Here is a 15,110-nt window from a genome sequence, read left to right as displayed (position 1 = left end):
GTAATGAGCAGTTCCAAGGAAAACCAATTTCTCACATGGCCATCCAACTCTGTTTTTTGTTATATTTGCCACCCTCTCTGTGTAATATTCAGATCAGCAGAGCCTGAATTCCTTCCAGCTAGTTGCCTGCCATGATGGGGTTATAAAGTCCCAGTGTTGTATTAGGGGTCATTTTTGGTTTTGGTTATGGATACCTTGAAGAATGTCAAAAGCTCATGTTTTCATTCTTAAGTTTGTCTGTGGAAAGACGGAGTCCTGCCAGCTAGTAGTTTCTGTTTTCATATTGGATTATGAAGATCAAAATAAGAATGTTATAGCCTCATCTTTTCTAAGTTTATGTTAAATGATAACTCACAGTGCAGGAAAATATGAGTCATGCACAGTTTAGTTGAACTGTAATGATGCTGATTTTTGTTCAACTATCATCAGGTTAACTCTTAGCATATTAAACTCCCCCATTCTCTCTAGACAGGTACAGGCTATGATCTAATCAGGAGATCACCTAACCTTGAAGTGGCTGGAGGAAACCCCTCTCTTCCACTTAGACCATGGGTTGTGAGTACTACTAGATATAAATTGAATTCTCTACCTATTCCAGCTACCCCTCCCAGGTGCTGGGGTACATTTGGCATCATTTGGGAAAGTTCCTCCCTATAATTATAAGGCCTGGTTGTTCAGGCTTCCAAACTGCATTGAAAAGCCTATGTATGAACAAATACAGTAATATTTCCAGAAGGGTCCTATTTTTTGGCAAACGCACAGAAGTCTGCAAACTGGAGCTGACAAAAATGTTCCTTGGAGAGTGGGGTTTAGAACACGTAGCATTTTTCTCCTTCCCTGCAGCATCTGAAATTGAGGAGACAATTGTCTTTTTCATGGTAAAATTTTCTACTCTATAGTGAATGTATCCTAATACAATCCAAACATCCAGGGGTAGCTATGTTGGCCATATAGCAAATACTGCATTAATTCTGAAGTATGGCAGCAGTCCAAGCAATAGAAAAGTGAGGTGATCCGCCAGCTTTTCATTACCGTGTTTTGTATTTTTGATTGGACAATCCAAATTTAAAAACTTTGTGTCATTTGGGCTGTTGCTTAACTGCAGAATTAATGCAGTTTGACACTGCTTTAACTGTCACGACTCCTTTGAAATCCTGGGATTTGTAATTTTCTGTGGCACCAGAGCTTCTCTGAGAAAGAAAGCTAAATATCTCACAAAACTACAGAATTCCATGGCACTGAGCCATGGCAACTAAGCTGTGTCAAATTAAATTAATTCTTCACTGTAGATGCAGCCAGAGGTAGTACATTCTAGATACAAATAACATATTAATAACATATCAGTTCCTTAGTAACAGCAGCAGCAGTAATAATAATAACAAAAGTAGCATGCAGACCATCTGTCACACCACAAAAAAATTCTGCACGCCACCACCAAATTCAGCATCAGTCATAACAAAAACCACTTACTTTCATTTTAAAACAAAGAATTGCTTTATTTTAAAGTAAAAAATAAAGTGAAAAGTAAAGTAAAAACAAAGATTTTTAAAAACACTTTTGTATCATCAAAATTAATCGGTGTAGCCTCCTGCAGATTCAAATTGGAATCATTCTGACAGCAACACGATTGTCTACTAGGAACAGATCTTTTGTAAAGCTAATGGGCCATGTCCACTCAAAACCATGCTATCTTAGAATACTTTTGACTACAGAAGGAGCAGCCTTTGAATAATGTGTGGGTGCTGGGAAAACCTAGGTATAACTTGTTAGAAAAGACAATAATGTTAGGGAAGATAGAACGTAATTGAAAGAGGGAAATATTGCATGCTTTATGGCTAGATTCAATCAGGTCACAGGCCTGGACCTATTGTACCTGAGCAGAGCAGTGGAGGACAGGGGGTCGTGGACATGTTGCCATGAGTTGTGGGGTGGCTGACTCAAAGGCAGTTAACAACAACAACAACCTGGACAATCGTATTCCCCAGATACTGTAGCTAAGCTGGGAGGAAGCACTTCACATTTTATGAGTTATTTGTCCACACAATACTAAGATTGCTATATTTAATCTATTAAGATTCTTTATCTAAAAATAATTTTAAAAGCTGCCTCTATAATGCTGAGTGTTAGCCAAAGTTTTTTGTAGCTAAGATCTATTCTGAGGAAAAAATCTTTCCCCAGTAAATTTCTCAGACTGTCCTCTGACACTGAGAGAAAAAAAGCAATATCTGATTCAAGCTATAATACAGTATATTTATCTAACCATAGCTTGAAGAAGTTACATTTTGATGTACAACTCCCATAATTCCCTAGCCAGAATGGCCACTGTCTCTTAACCTCCACCATCATAAATGTCTTGGGAGGGAATGTATCCTAGCTTACTGTAACCAAAGAAAGTAGTTTAGCCTGTTGCACATGCTAGTTTCTTTTTATATTGAAGAAATAGAGTACATTGTATGACTATGATTTTCCAGTTTGATATCGCCCTGATAAGTAATATCTGAGTAAAAATTGTAATCCATTGGCCATTCCCCCATCCTTTACGATGGAGGAGTTTGAGTGGGGATGGGCTGTTTGCTGCCCTCCCCTGGGATGAAGTGGACAGTTTAACCAATCACGCCATGGCAGCAATGCCATGGCGAGCAGTTTATGGGAGCGTGGTCAGAGGCAAGGTTTGCCAACTGCCCCCATTACCCCATTACAAAGAAGAAATTGACCCATCCACCCACTGCTGGTATATTATGAAGTTTTCTTGGTCGTTTTGGGGCTGGGTAGGACTTTCCCCCCTTTTCCACTGGTTTTTTGCCTACCTCATACTGTTTCCAACAGTATATGGGAAATTGGCTTGGATGGTGTCTGGTTAATATTGAATTTGGCTTAAAGGTTTGAATTTTGATTGGAGTTATATAATTACTTAATGTTTGCATAAATATTTGGATTATATTTCGGTGAGCACCTTGGACACTGTTTGGGTGGAAGGGATATTTCTGGAACCACCTCTTTAGGCCTTGCGACCTGGGGGGTGGCAGAAAGAAATTGCCCTTAGGTCTGCCTTGAAATATAGACTCCATCTTTAATCTTCACGGATTGGGAAGGGGGCTTTCTGGTTAGACTTCTTGATGAGGCCGACCAGCAAATAACCCAAAATTTGGGTGGTCATTGAGGGCTCAGGTGTTATGGTCCTGATAAGCTGCAGAGGTGGTCTGTGGTAAGACACCAGATGCAGCTTCTCCCACACTTGGTTGTTAGAAATTAGTTGCATTTCCATTAAGAATTTACTAAGTAGATCAGTAAATGGCCCTGTTTTATCCCATCTATGTGTTTGGTCTCATTATTCTAGGATTGGGCAGCAAAAGAAAAAAAATTCATCAAAGTAGCTACTGTTTTACTTTCCCCCTCCCAACCAATACTCCAGTAGCAACATGGTGTATTTAAAAAAAAAGGAAGAATTGTTGCATATCTCTTGTAAAATGGGATCTCCAGTACATGTTTAAACTCTTCAAAACTGTACTGTAGTGCTAGACAAACTTTTCTAATGTAACCTATTCAGCACAAGTATGAAATCATTACATTTTGTTGATGCATATTCACTAAAGAGGAGGGATAATAACATCTTGCCATGTTTGTGTGCACCACATGCTTAACATGATGTTAAACATTAGCCAATTATTGTTAATTAAAGAAAGCAATTAGAGAAAGTGGCAAGTACAAGAACAAAAGGTCATTCATGTACAGAAAGGGGAAGCCTAAAGCACACAAACACTGTCACTTTAAATAACCAATATTTAATCCACTTGAACTAAAAATACAATTAAGATTAATTGCATTTGTTTTTGTGACACAGGCCCTAGGATGTGTTTTGTAGCTTTTTTGTTGTTGTTTAGTGAGAACTGAGAATAGAGAAATATCTTCTTGTTGCATTTCCAGTTTTATTACAACTAGAAAAACTTGCATTAAATGGAAGTGAGCATGTTTTGCCAGTTTTGTTTTTTGTTGCTTTTAAGACCTGTAGAGTACATGTTACTTCCAAATTGTTACATGAATTTCAACAGTGATTTTTAGTGTCATTCCATTTTGACTTCAAACTTTTGGAGCTGGAGGGCACATTTAGCTTTTTGAAAGGATGCAGTGGGCAATGTCACAAAATGGTGGCTCTTGTGAGTTCTTACCCATTCTGAAAACTGATAAATAGATACCAGGGTGGGCATGGTTAGTCACAAAATACCTGTTTTCTAGAAGGTAAACTAGTGAGACTAAATGAACAGTAATTACACCAAGAATCTAAGTACAAGGCCGAGTTGGAATCCGAGCTTCAGCAAACTGATGAAACTAAAATAGGACATCACATGATAAAAGAAAGCTGAAAGGCAGAGAGAGAGAAAGAAGGAAGAGAATGGAACTGTGAAGTTGAAGACTTCCATGGCTGGATCCATAGTTTTTTGTGGGATTTTTGGGCTATGTGGCTGTGTTCTGGAAGAGGTTATTCCTGAGGTGAAGTTGAAGGCTTTCATGGCTGACATCTATAGTTTTTTGTGGATTTTTTTAGGTTATAAAGGCCTGTTACAGACAGCCAAAATAAAGCTGCTTCGAGTCACAGTGGAGGTATGGCGTTTCAATGATGCATGCGTCCTAAGAGTCCAGAAGCCACACCAAAGCCACGCTCCAGTCCTTAGGGCTGGAGCGTGGCTTTGGTGCGACTTCTGGACTCTTAGGAAGCATGCATCATTGAAACACCATACCTCCAATGTGACTCGAAGCAGCTTTATTTTGGCTGTCTGTAACAGGCCGAGGCCATGTTCTAAAAGAGTTTATTCCTGACGTTTTACCAGCAGCTGTAGCTGGCATCTTCAGAGAATGCTGCCATGAAAGAGAGTGGGGTATCTATAGTGTTGGTTGAGAGGAAGTGATTTACATATTAATCTGTTTTCTTGAGGTCAGGGCCCCACCACCACTTGAAGAACTTGAATCAGTTTATCACCTTATGCAGGAATTGACTTTGGAATATTTTCAAGTCCATTCTGATGACACAGACGAGGTTGATGCTTTTACTCCTGCCCAGATCATTAATCCCCAGATGGATGACTGGCACATCAGTGGAAAAGACTAAGTTCATTCATGTATTGCAGAAAATAAGGCAGTCCCCATCAGATGATCTTGCTCTTACCAATATAAGAGAATTGTGTAGATTCAATGAGACCAAGTGTTCTCTTCAGCAGGAAGTTGCTGCAAAGTACTGAACCCAAAAACTTATATATACATCTGTATATTTCTAAATCATGTTTCTCCAATAAAAATGGAAATTAAATATAAGTAACCAGTCTTGGACAAATGTATGATTTGTACCCTGTTGATTTCTACCTGCTTATGATATGGATACACCAGGACAGTGAATCAAGCTGTGCAGTAGAAGAGAAAGCACGTATCCAGTTAGAGTGAGTCCAAATGGTGTGAGCCTCAATGCTGCTGTAAGAATCCTTGTAAATTGATAATTGCTAAGGTGGGTTTGCCTTAGGCATGAACCACAAGGGATTTTCTGCAGCTGAAGAGCACTACTGTGTGGGCTCATTATGCATGTGGGATGTTTGTTTGTTTGTTTGTTTTGTTGTTGTTGTTGTTTGGAGGGAGGGTGGGTAAAAAAGAACCCTGTTTTTTGCCTCTTTTTTCCTGAAGCCTTATTTTTCATAGAAAAAAGGGGAGGTAGATATTGGTCATTTTCTTTACTTCCTCCCACACCTATCTAAAATAACTATGCAGCAAGTAGACTTTTATGTAAGGTTGTGAATAGCATCTTCAATCATTGCAATTCCTTGACTTAGGCCCATTACAGACGGGCCTATAGTACGGACTGGGTCTGTACTAGGGTTAAAAAGGGGCGTCACTTCCGAACGTCCCTAACCCTAGTACAGACCGAGTCCGTACAAAATGGCGGCGTCCATTCCACACGGGGGGCGCCATTTTGACGTCGCGGATGCATAGCATCTGGACGTCGCGCGGTGGAAGTGACGCCGCGAGTGCGCAACTAGCACCTCGCGGCACCACTTCCGGGGCACAGATAGAAGCCCCATTTCGGCACTTCTTTTCGGCTGCGTCCGGGAACCGCGCAGTTTGGCCGCTGTGGTTCACGGACGCAGCAACCGGCGGCAGCAGAGCGCCTTTCTTGGGCTCTCTGTAACACGCCTTAGGTTTCCTTTTCTCAGTTCTTTTCATGGGAATGGGTGCTTTATGTCTGCTTGCCATATGGAGGACTAGAGGATACAAAATTTTCTTTGTTTTACTACTGCTAATGGTGTCTTCTGTTTTTATTGGATTTCTGCCCCTCTGCACTTCAAATATGAACAAAAACCACAATTTCCTTCCTGCTCAGGCATTCCTTGCAGTTTAGAACTCTTGTATCTTTATTTTAGAGTGCCAGCTTAGTTTAGCAGTTTGAATGTTGGACTATGGCTCTGAAGACCAGGGTTAAAATCCCAGCTCAGCCATGTAAACCCACTGGGTGACCTTGGGGAAGTCACACTCTCTTGATCACAAAGGATGGCATCAACAAATCTTCCCTGAAGAAACTTCCCAAGAAAACCTTAGGGTTGCCATAATGAACTCATAGGATTATGGAGAACTATAAGCTCTAAAGCTGTACATCTGATTCTCCATTGAAAAAGATAGAAAAGATAGAAGGCTAGAGCTCTAGGAGTAGGGGCCAGGCCCGGACACTGAAATTTAATTGAATTATACCCTGATTCATTGTATGCTTTCATGTTTCTTTTGCTCTTCCTGGAACAAATCTTGGTCAATCCTTGCCATCTGAAAGGAGGAATTGAGCAACCACTATGCTGTTGTCAACAACTGAGATGTAACATTCTAGGTGGAAAACAAACTAGCAGAAAATGCTGTACCTACTGCATGATGCTTGCAGAACATTGTGCCTGAATTGGATGTTGCACCAAAACCTGATCCATTTATCTGTAAGCTTCTCTTTAAAATGCATACGGCTGCCAGGAAGAATAATCCAAGGAGGGAGGTTTCTTATCATGCCCAAGTCTGCCCAGTGTTTTAGCCACCTTTTAATATGATAATGCCACAGAAGTAAACTCCAACTGAAAGGTCCCAGATGCATTACATTGGAGACACAGATCTATTCAGTGTCCACTTAGAATCCTGTAAATAAACAAATCCAACTGAAGTTATCTAAAAAGCAGCCAAAACCTGTAATTCATCTTTCATGTATTGTAGGATCTAAATGTCAGGTAGTAAAGAGATAACTGGCATTTTGTGGGTTTAGATATTTGAGAAATATACAAATAAGCATAGTAATATAGAAATGAACAAACTATACAATGAACATAGTACTGGCAGATTGCAGCATCCAGTTGGAGTGGGGATATTTTCTGGCCCTTGGCCCAATTCTTGCTTAAGATAGAGCATAACAGGAATCTTCTGCATGGAAAATAAACACTCTGGCCCTGATCTGTCATGGGCAGTGGATGGTCCTCAGAGGGCTTCAGTATGGGTAAATTCATGGCTTCTATCCTGAAGCATGGTATTTTTCCCTGAAAGAATAAAGAGGAGGTAGCCAGCCCAGCCAAGATGACTGCTGCTGCGTGTTCAAACACTGCCAGCTGATATATTGTCCCCTTGCAGCCCCAGTCACCCAAGAGAATCAGGACACAGACTTCAAACTTTTGCAGTAGTAGCTGCACTATCTGAATTGTACAAGAGGCTAGGAGGTTTCTCTAGTATGAGCAGTCCTGTGTTTCTAAACAAATGTTAACTATAAAGGACTTGTAAACTTAATCAATAACATTGTTAGTACAAGCATCTATCAAAAACCTTTAGGAGACTTTATTGTGTTTTCACTTGTTCAAATATTCAAGCCATCTGTCTCGATATTCAGGTAACATACTTCTTTGATAATTTAAGCCTTTTAATTTTCTTCAGAGGCTGATTACCATTTGAACAGATTTTGCAATACTATATTATATGCCTAGGTGTGTAAAAGATGGGAATGAAATTTTGACATTTATTAGTCTTCATATGATCTTACGGGTCTCCAATTCATAACAGTTTTGAAGGTGGTTCACTCTACCCATACACATGTATTATTCTAGGTGTTGTTTTAAAACTGTTCATATTTCTAATATATTATATTATGACAAGACACTATTAAATACTTTCAGTATTTGCAGTGATTATTATTTTACCCTGTCCAGTAAAAATGCCTGAAGATGCAGTAAATCCAAAATTACTTTATATACTCATGTATAAGTCTATAAATGTTAGTCAAAAAATTCACCCCCAAAAAAACTGAGTTGACTTAACCTCGGGTCAATGTAAGTACTGTACTTTAACTTTCTCTCTCTCTTTCTAAAAAGAACCATCCTCTGTTAAAGGCAAGAATATAATCTGTTGTAGAAGCAGTGACCTCCCCTCAGCTCTCTTACCCATCCAGCCTTTAGTGTGGACACAAACAGTTATGCCTGCAGGAATTTTATAAGTTCTTTTGCATCCTTTTCCTTTGCTTCATGCTTTATATCCCTTGTTACATGCCCCTACGTTTTACCCTCAATATATCCATGAGTCATATAAAAATCAGTTTTTTGTGGGTTTTTCAGGCTGTGTGGCCATGTTCTAGAAGAGTTTCTTCCTGACGTTTTGCCAGCATCTGTGGCTGGCATCTTCAGAGAATACTGGAATGGAAAAGAGTGGGTATATATATATATATATATATATATATATATATACACTGTGTGACCCTGCGTAGGGAGGAGTGATTCCATGTTAATCTGTGTATTGTTCTGTTGTTGATGGCAGGGCCTCAGAGTGGGAGGATATGCAAAAGAAATCCATAATTTTGGCCCCCAAACCTGCCCTCAACCTATACATGAGGTCAACTCATAGTCAAGTATATACAATAAAACCTACAAATTAGAATTAAACACTCATCACACCTACTTAATTCCATCCATAATAGTTAGTTCTGGCATGAATATTCTATTGTACGTCTAGAAGAGGCTCAGATTTATGCTCTTGATAAATCCACAAGAGAAAATATCTATATACTGTATATACTCAGGTATACGTCTAGAAATTTAGGTTAAAAAATTGACCCAAAAAACCTGAGTCGACTTATCCATGGGTCAGTCTAAATACTGTACTTTAAAACACACACACACACACACACACACACACACACACACAGCCATCCTCTGGTGAAAGGCAAGAGTTTAATCTGCCCTGGAATCACTTACCCCCTTCCAGTCACTCATCTATCCAACCTTATGAGGGCAAATAGTTATATCTGCTGGAATTTTGTAAGTTCTTTGGCACTGTTTTCCTTTGCTTCATTGTTTGCATCCTTCATTTGCATGCCCTTAAGTTTTACCCTCGACTATCCATGGGTCATATCAAAATCCATAATTTTAGCCCCAAAACCTACCCTCGATTTATACATGAGGTCAAAGATTGAGATGTGTGACTTCTCTATGAAAGTAATGGTGAATTGGGTTACAGTACAGGATCTTCTCATTGACATAGGACCCATTACTGAAAATTATGAAAATACTTGTGATGTCCTTATGCTGTAGAAAGCCATATTTGCTAGAATAGTCTCTTGGGGAGAACAGGATATTATTGACAGCTGGCCTGGCAGGTGGATAAAGACATTAGTGTGTGTGTGTGTTTGTGTCTCAGAAGACAAGTTTAAAATAATGTGTTCTCTGCTTGACTTCTACTTTTTTTCTTTGCAGTTTACTAATTATATTTATGTATAATTATTTATATACATTACATTATTATAATTATATTACTAGTTATAATTTTGCAGCAGCCTTTCATCAATGTGCCCCAACTTCTTGGACATCCTAAGCTCTACGGCCTTGCTACTCTTCTGTTTTTGTCAGTTTTTGAGGATCAGGAAATAAACCCTTTAAAACCAGAAGGCACCATCAACATTTGTAAAACAGACAAACAAACAAACAAAAATGCTTTGTCTTTTCTAGTTCTCCATAGGGCCAAACAGATATAACTCACTCATTCCCATAAAGAGAACAGAGAAAAGGAAACCTAGATGAGAAATTGTAATGATCTGATACTATACATATTCTTACATAAAACCCTTCATCATATATAGTTCTCAGAAATTATGTTGTGGTAATAAATGTTTTAGTCATCGTTCTAAAAGAACATATCACATAATCCTGCTTTTCTAGTTCTTCTGAGTAGGAAAAAGGCTTCTGGGGAAAAATTGTTTTCAGGGTTTTTTTCTAGTTTTATTTTTGTCAGGGCTTCCTGTTCTAATTCGGGACCAAACTGGTGGGCCAATAAATTTTTACATCACAAAGACTGTAAGTAAAGGAAGCTGAAATTTTCTCATATCTCTGCTAACTTTCTACATTCACTTCAAGCAGTTTTCTTCCAGATTGACTTTGACTCCAGAAGTGAACCAGTTGGGAACAGAGGTATATGAAACAATGGAGTTTGGAGAATTAATATGTCTTGGGATGCTTGGCATCAGCATTGACTGTTCCATCTGATGTGGGTTATCCTGGACATAGATAAAGTAGCCACAACAGTTCATGCAAGGATAGCCTCCTGGTTCTTCTTTGTGGTCTCTGTGACTCATACAAATGGGTTATCTTGGGCCTGCACAGTGCCTCTTTCGGAACATTATACAGTGGACTCTTGGTATCTCCCCAGTGGATACCAAAATCCATAGATGCTCAAGTCTCATTATATACAGTGGCATAATAAAATGTTGTCCCTTATATACACTGGCAAAATCAAGGCTTGATTTTTGGGGTGTATACTTTTTATGTATATTTTCAAGCCGTGGATGATTGAATCTGTGGATAAAGAATCTGTGGATATGGAGGGCCAACTCTAAAGCATTTTGAAGCATTTTGGTGGTAGACCTGCCCACCTTCCAGCTGCCCTATATAAAGGCCTTCCTGCCAAATTTGATAGTCCTTTTTATCTGCCACTGCAGCTGCCTCGATAGGAACAGCATTGCATTATTGATCATTTGAGAGAGATTCCTTGGATTTGTGCTTCAATACATATTAACACATAGTTTTTGAGGGTTTTTTGGGCAATGTGGCCATGTTCCAGAAAAGTTTCTTCCTGACATTTCACCAGCATCTGTGGCTGGCATCTTGAGAGAATGTTTGCCTGGAAAGGACTTGGGTATATATAATGTGTGACCTGGAAAGGCAGGAGTGAATTTGCATGTATATTGTTTTTGTTGCTAATGGCAGGCCTCAGGGTGGAGGGTCTGCAAAAGAGGATTGATGTCTGCTTGATAGTGCTCATGGTCTGCTGGGAGATTTCTCGTTTGCATTTGTTGAGTCTTTGTCTTGCTATCTTTCAGGACTGGTAGCCAAACCTTGTTTACTTCAAGGGTTTCCTCTTTTCTGTTGAAATTGTCCAGGTGTTTGTGGATTTCAATGGCTTCCCTGTGCATCCTGACATGGTAGTGGTTGGCATGGTCCAGAACTTCAGTGTTTTCAAACAGTATTTTATGCCCAAGATGGTTTGTGGCATGTTCTGCTACTGCTGATTTTTCTGGCTGGCCCAGTCTTCAGTGTCTCTTGTGTTCCTTGATTCTTGTTTGCACATTGCGTTTGGTGGTCCCTATGTAGACTTGTCCACAGCTGCATGGTATGTGGTAAACTCCTGCGACTGTGAGACGGTCTCTCTGGTCCTTGGCTGAGCGCAGCATTTGCTGGATTTTCTTTGTCGGTTTGTAAACCATTTGAAGGTTGTGCTTCCTCTCCACTTTGCCTATTCTGTCTGTGACTCCTTTGATGTATGGTAAAAATACCTTCCCTTTGGGTGGCTGCTTGTGTTCACTTCTCTGGGTTTTCCTGGGCCTGGCAGCCCTTCTGATGTCTGAGCTGGAATAACCATTGACCTGAAGGGCTGCCAGGCCCAGGAAAACCCAGAGAAGTGAAGACAAGCAGCCACCATTCTCTGAAGATGCCAGCCACAGATGCTGGCAACACGTCAGGAAGAAGCTTTTCTGGAACATGGCCACATAGCCCAAAAAAACCCACAAAAAATATGGATGCTGGCCATGAAAGCCTTTGACTTTACATATTAACACATATTTTAAAAATGTAGGATATCCAATGAACAGCCTTCTGCCCAACCACTTAAAATCTTTTTTAAAATTTTATTTTGAAAGCCAAAATATATACAACATTTTACATTTTAACAGTATGATATTCCATCTTACATTCCCCATCCGTAGTCAACATTTATCCTGTTTCCTATTCTGAATCTCTATATTCTATTATGTTAACCTCTTTGTACATATATCTAAATATGGCTTTTTTTTGGTCAAATGATTTCTCTCAAGCCGATAGCACAATAATTCTTTCCCATTTCTTTTGGAATTGCTGTTCTGTTTTGCCATTTATAGACATAGTTAATTTGTCCATTATTGACAGATCATTTAGTTTTAGTATCCATTCTTCAAATAACTGGGAGGTTTTTTTTTCCTTCCAATATCTCACAGAAGTTAGTTGGGCTGCTGTAATCATATATAAAATAATACCTATTTCTTCTTGGTTGAGTTTCTCTTTTTATATCCTCAGTGAATCATAGAATCATAGAGTTGGAAGAGACCACAAGGGCCATCCAGTCCAACCCCCTGCCATGCAAGAACTCTCAGTCAAAGCATCCCTGACAGATGGCTATCCAGCCTCTGCTTAAAGACCTCCAAAGAAGGAGACTCTACTACTCTCTGAGGGAGTGTGTCCCACTGTCAAACAGCCCTTATTGTCAGGAAGTTCCTCCTAATGTTGAGATGGAATCTCTTTTCCTGCAGCTTGCATCCATTGCTCTGGGTCCTGTTCTCTGGAGCAGCAGAAAACAAGCTTGCTGCCTCCTCAGCATGACATCCCTTCAAATATGATGTTTAATAAAAATAATTCTGGATTCATCTCAAATTCAATTCAATGAAAAATAACTTGAATTTTTTTATGAATCATTTCCCAAAACTTTGTTGCTTCTTTGCACTTCGACCACATATGATAAAATGTGGTGTTGGGTTGTTTACATTTCCAGCAGTTATTTTCATTATTATTGTTAATCTTGGCCAATTTTGAGGGTGACAAGTGCCATCTGTAAAATAATTTGTAATAATTTTCTATCAAATGGGCACTTTTTGTGAATTTTAAGTTATTTTTCCATACTCTTTCCCAGCTATTAAGTGGTATTTGCTTTCCTATATCCTGCATCTACTGTATCGTATTTATAGATTCTTCTTTTAATTCTATGTCTATTATCATCTTATATGTTTTTGTTATCATGTGTTTATCGCCTTGGAAGAGGATCCTTTCTAATTCTCTTGTTTCAACCATTTAAAGTCTGATGGCATATTTAACCCAGTTAGTTCAATAAGAATGGATGTTTGGAAGGCTGGCATTTCAAACTGTCACCAGGAAAACATCTATTTGTTATATATTTATTTTTAAATATAATGAAGATTGTGATAAATATTATTGGAAAGATAAAAATAAAAGTTTTCTAGATTTGTGAATGTTCATAATAGGAACAACTACAGCAAGAATTTATTTATTTGCAGCTTAATTATTTTCTGAACCGGAGATCTGTTGCAATTGAGTTCTCAAGAGGTTTAATGGAATTTGAATTAGTACAGTACTCCAAAGGCTTGATTTCCCAGTTGTATCTGTTATATAAGCTTAACTACAAAGAACTACCTGGTTATACAGCTGCTTAGAACATAGACACTTAGGTAAAAATCACCCTGAGGAATGGGAAAGCATCTGGTTGCATGGCCCAGCACTGTCAGTATGTGTTAATATTTTAAAATGTTTCTTTAAAATAATAACCAGATGGTACTTGACACAAGTTTAAACAAGTGTTTCTTAAAACAACTTATTTGGACTTCCTTGGCGGGGTGTACTTATGTACCCAAAAGGTGGAACCCCTGAACCCGTTTCATAGGCCATTAAAATTCAGTATTAAAATTAGTATTAAAACAAGTTCCTGTTTTCAGATAGTCATTCTGCTTGTATATTGGAAACAGCAAAATTGTAGATGTTTTTCATAAGTAACAATCAAGCCAAATGATTCCTAGATTTTGGAAAGTTGACACAATCCTTATACAGTTCTGACTCTCATAGGGGATTAATACATGGAGGCTTACCATTTCTGAATGGTAGCTAAATCATCCATAAAGCATGAGGGTGTGATCACTGGTTGCATTTCCCCCCCTGTGATTCTGTTATGCAGAGATATGGCTGCGCCACAAATGCTTTAATGACAGGACGGCTTCATGACGATTTAATCATGGGGGGAAAGCACAACCAGCGATCACACTCTCGTGCTTTATGGATGATTTAGCAACCTTTCAGAGATGGTAAGCCTCCATGTGATAATCCTCTTGGATAATGAAAAAATCCTTTTTAGATAATGAAAAAAACCTCTTGTCATTTAAAGACCTTTTCATCTGCCTTGGCTTGTCTGAAGGTGTCTCTTACATAAGGTCAGGTGGATCAGCTCACTGGAAGAGATCCATCTTCAGTGCCCTCTTAAACACCTCCAAGGAGGTAATAAGACAGATCTCTTCTGGAAAACCATTCCACAATTTCGGAGCAGCTGCTGTGAAGGCTCTCTGGGAGATTGATATGAGCCTAGTTGATTGATGTTCTAACACATTCTTCTCAGCTATTCTGAGAGTGCAGGGCGGATTGTGTAGGGAGAGGCGTTCCTGCAAGTAACTCGGGCCCAAGCCATGTAGGGCTTTAAATCTAATAACGAACACCTTGTATTGTGCCCAGAAGCTAATCGGTAGCCAGTGAAGAGATTTTAGGACAGGTGTTAAATGGTCAGCTTCAGTTTGTTTTCCCTCATCCAGCCCATTACCGACTCAAGGCAGGCATCCAGAGGAGAGATTATATCCTTAGTCACTGCAGCAGTCGGAGACATAGGGAAATAAATTTGGGTGTCATCAGCGTACGGATAACACTGCGCCCCATATCTCTGGATGATCTCACCCAATGGCTTCATGTAAATGTTTAACAGCATGGGGGACAGAATTGCACCCTGAGGGATGCCAGATGTCAGCTCTCTTTTAGACCATATGGCTGCAGGAA

General features: G+C 39.3%; 1 protein-coding gene across 1 annotated transcript in view; it reads left to right on the top strand.

The window, feature by feature from the left end:
• Positions 1–15,110, top strand: part of LOC149312169 (thyrotropin-releasing hormone-degrading ectoenzyme-like) — a 298,564-nt gene that overhangs the window by 192,155 nt on the left and 91,299 nt on the right. The window lies entirely within an intron of this gene.

This window comes from Sceloporus occidentalis, unplaced genomic scaffold, assembly GCF_023333645.1.
Source record: "Sceloporus occidentalis isolate IW3139 unplaced genomic scaffold, rSceOcc1.0.p SCAF_5, whole genome shotgun sequence".
Taxonomy (NCBI): domain Eukaryota; kingdom Metazoa; phylum Chordata; class Lepidosauria; order Squamata; family Phrynosomatidae; genus Sceloporus; species Sceloporus occidentalis.
This window is presented reverse-complemented; position numbering and strand designations above follow the sequence as displayed.